Below are 4,234 nucleotides of genomic sequence, written 5' to 3' on the forward strand. Positions count from 1 at the left end.
TGCAGGGGAAGTGAGGTATACATAGGGAGTGCACAGGTGAACACACTGATTAGAACCACTGCACCAATCAGCGGCGCAGTGGCCCTTTAAATCGCAGAGACCCGGCGCGCGCGCGCCCTAGGGAGCGGGGCCGCGCGCGCCGGGACAGGACCGACGGAGAGCGAGTCAGGTACGGGAGCCGGGGTGCGCATCGCGAGCGGGCGCCACCCGCATCGCGAATCGCATCCCGGCTGGAGGCGGTATCGCAGCGCACCCGGTCAGTGTATCTGACCGGGGCGCTGCGGGAGCGAGAGTGTAGCGAGCGCTCCGGGGAGGAGCGGGGACCCGGAGCGCTCGGCGTAACACTGATCCTGAGTTATATCCTGTATTATACTCCAGCGCTGTACTCACTATTCTGCTGGTGAGGTCACTGTGTACATGCATTACATTACTTATCCTGTACTGATCCTGAGTTATATCCTGTATTATACTCCAGAGCTGTACTCACTATTCTGCTGGGGAGGTCACTGTGTACATACATTACATTACTTATCCTGTACTGATCCTGAGTTATATCCTGTATTATACTCCAGAGCTGTACTCACTATTCTGCTGGTGAGGTCACTGTGTACATACATTACATTACTTATCCTGTACTGATCCTGAGTTATATCCTGTATTATACTCCAGAGCTGTACTCACTATTCTGCTGGTGGGGTCACTGTGTACATACATTACAGCACCACTCCCCCATACACCTATCACAATCTATGGACATAGGACAGCAGTTTCCCGCTTGTGGGTAGTTTGCCCCGTCAGAAGATAGCTTGACACTATTGTAGTTTTCCCCCACCGGCATTTTCTCCAGTTTCTTCTTGTGGTCACTAGAGGCGGGGAACACTCAGGGGCGTAACTATAAAGGTAGCAGAGGTAGAAGTCGCACCGGGCCCTGGTACCTATGGGGGCCCCAAAGCACATCTGCCCCATAAGAGACCAGTATTATAATAGGCATATGGGGCCTTGTTGTAGATTTTGCATCGGGGCCCAGAAGCTACAAGCTCTGCCATTGGATGTGCATGATGATGTCATTGCGCACATCCCAGAAGTAACGTTCCCGTCCTCTAGTGACTGCAGGAAGCATGACGAGGCTAGAAGTCCCAGGAAACCTCAGAGCTAGGACCTGTGGTAACACATCACAGGGGTCCGAGAGCGCCAATTCACTATATTCCCCACCGGACAACTGGCGGGTCAAAATGAACCACACTGCGCCATCAGATGCAGAGGGGCCCCTAAAGATAACATGATTGGAGGGGCCCCTAAAGATAACAGGAGTGGAGGGGCCCCTAAAGATAACAGGAGTGGAGGGGCCCCTAAAGATAACAGGAGTGGAGGGGCCCCTAAAGATAAGATGAGTGGAGGGGCCTCTAAAGATAACAGGAGTGGAGGGGCCCCTAAAGATAAGATGAGAGGAGGGGCCCCTAAAGATAAGATGAGAGGAGGGGCCCCTAAAGATAACAGGAGTGGAGGGGCCCCTAAAGATAGCAGGAGTGGAGGGGCCCCTAAAGATAACAGGAGTGGAGGGGCCCCTAAAGATAACAGGAGTGGAGGGGCTCCTAAAGATAAGATGAGTGGAGGGGCTCCTAAAGATAAGATGAGTGGAGGGGCCTCTAAAGATAAGATGAGAGGAGGGGCCCCTAAAGATAACAGGAGGGGAGGGGCCCCTAAAGATAACAGGAGTGGAGGGGCCCCTAAAGATAACAGGAGTGGAGGGGCCCCTAAAGATAACAGGAGTGGAGGGGCCCCTAAAGATAACAGGAGTGGAGGGGCCTCTAAAGATAAGATGAGAGGAGAGGCCCCTAAAGATAACAGGAGTGGAGGGGCCCCTAAAGATAACAGGAGTGGAGGGGCCCCTAAAGATAACAGGAGTGGAGGGGCCCCTAAAGATAACAGGAGGGGAGGGGCCACTAAAGATAACAGGAGTGGAGGGGCCACTAAAGATAACAGGAGTGGAGGGGCCACTAAAGATAACAGGAGTGGAGGGGCCACTAAAGATAACAGGAGTGGAGGGGCCACTAAAGATAACAGGAGTGGAGGGGCCACTAAAGATAACAGGAGTGGAGGGGCCCCTAAAGATAAGATGAGTGGAGGGGCCCCTAAAGATAAGATGAGTGGAGGGGCCTCTAAAGATAACAGGAGTGGAGGGGCCCCTAAAGATAAGATGAGTGGAGGGGCCCCTAAAGATAACAGGAGTGGAGGGGCCCCTAAAGATAACAGGAGTGGAGGGGCCCCTAAAGATAACAGGAGTGGAGGGGCCCCTAAAGATAACAGGAGTGGAGGGGCCACTAAAGATAACAGGAGTGGAGGGGCCACTAAAGATAACAGGAGTGGAGGGGCCACTAAAGATAAGATGAGTGGAGGGGCCCCTAAAGATAACAGGAGTGGAGGGGCCCCTAAAGATAACAGGAGTGGAGGGGCCCCTAAAGATAACAGGAGTGGAGGGGCCCCTAAAGATAACAGGAGTGGAGGGGCCACTAAAGATAACAGGAGTGAAGGGGCCCCTAAAGATAACAGGAGTGGAGGGGCCCCTAAAGATAAGATGAGTGGAGGGGCTCCTAATGATAACAGGAGTGGAGGGGCCCCTAAAGATAAGATGAGTGGAGGGGCCCCTAAAGATAAGATGAGTGGAGGGGCTCCTAAAGATAAGATGAGTGGAGGGGCCCCTAAAGATAAGATGAGAGGAGGGGCCCCTAAAGATAACAGGAGTGGAGGGGCCACTAAAGATAAGATGAGTGGAGGGGCCACTAAAGATAAGATGAGTGGAGGGGCTCCTAAAGATAAGATGAGTGGAGGGGCCCCTAAAGATAACAGGAGTGGAGGGGCCACTAAAGATAAGATGAGTGGAGGGGCCACTAAAGATAAGATGAGTGGAGGGGCCCCTAAAGATAAGATGAGAGGAGGGGCTCCTAAAGATAACAGGAGTGGAGGGGCTCCTAAAGATAACAGGAGTGGAGGGGCCCCTAAAGATAAGATGAGTGGAGGGGCTCCTAAAGATAACAGGAGTGGAGGGGCCCCTAAAGATAAGATGAGAGGAGGGGCTCCTAAAGATAACAGGAGTGGAGGGGCCCCTAAAGATAAGATGAGTGGAGGGGCTCCTAAAGATAACAGGAGTGGAGGGGCCCCTAAAGATAACAGGAGTGGAGGGGCCCCTAAAGATAACAGGAGTGGAGGGGCCCCTAAAGATAACAGGAGTGGAGGGGCCCCTAAAGATAACAGGAGTGGAGGGGCCACTAAAGATAACAGGAGTGGAGGGGTCCCTAATGATGAGATGAGTGGAGGGGCTCCTAATGATAACAGGAGTGGAGGGGCCCCTAAAGATAAGATGAGTGGAGGGGCCCCTAAAGATAAGATGAGTGGAGGGGCCCCTAAAGATAAGATGAGTGGAGGGGCCCCTAAAGATAAGATGAGTGGAGGGGCCCCTAAAGATAAGATGAGTGGAGGGGCCCCTAAAGATAAGATGAGTGGAGGGGCCCCTAAAGATAAGATGAGTGGAGGGGCCCCTAAAGATAAGATGAGTGGAGGGGCTGACAGAATCAATGGGCCCCTGTGTAGACACTCGATAGCGATACTGAGGTAACTTCGGACACATCCATCCTCTTAGGGGGCGTTCACACCGAGTAAATGGAGAGTAATTCACGCTGAAAAATTTACAGGCAGAATTTTTTCCCCCAAATTCGCAGGAAATTCGTGCGCAATTTACGCGGAATTACGCGCGGAATTGCACGCGGACATGGGGGAGAAAGAAGTGAAGGGTTTTTCGGCCATTTCCGGGCAAATTCCACGCAAATTCCGCGAAAATTGCCTGCGAAAATGATGTCGGGCGGAATTTTTTTTTACCATTGACTTCAATTGATTTCTGCTAGCGGATTCCGCTTCAAGCGGAACGGAATTCAGCGTCGGGATTCCGCTAGCAGAATTTCCGCAGTGAGAACAGGACAGCAGAAATAACATTAAAGTCAATGGCAGAGGAGATGAGCATTAATGTGGAGCAGAGGATTCATGAGGAAATACTCGAGTAAATGCCTCCTGAATTACTCCGTGTGAACGCAGCCTTATACATTTTCCTTCTTCGTCCATGACGTCACGGTGGGCGGTCTTATAACCGACGTCACTGGGTGGGCGGTCTAATTAGACGTCTCGGTGGGCGTCTCCTGCCTATGACGTTCCGCCGTGGAGGGCGCGGTCAGGGGCTGTGACG

Source organism: Hyla sarda, chromosome 9 (genome assembly GCF_029499605.1).
Source record: "Hyla sarda isolate aHylSar1 chromosome 9, aHylSar1.hap1, whole genome shotgun sequence".
NCBI lineage: Eukaryota > Metazoa > Chordata > Amphibia > Anura > Hylidae > Hyla > Hyla sarda.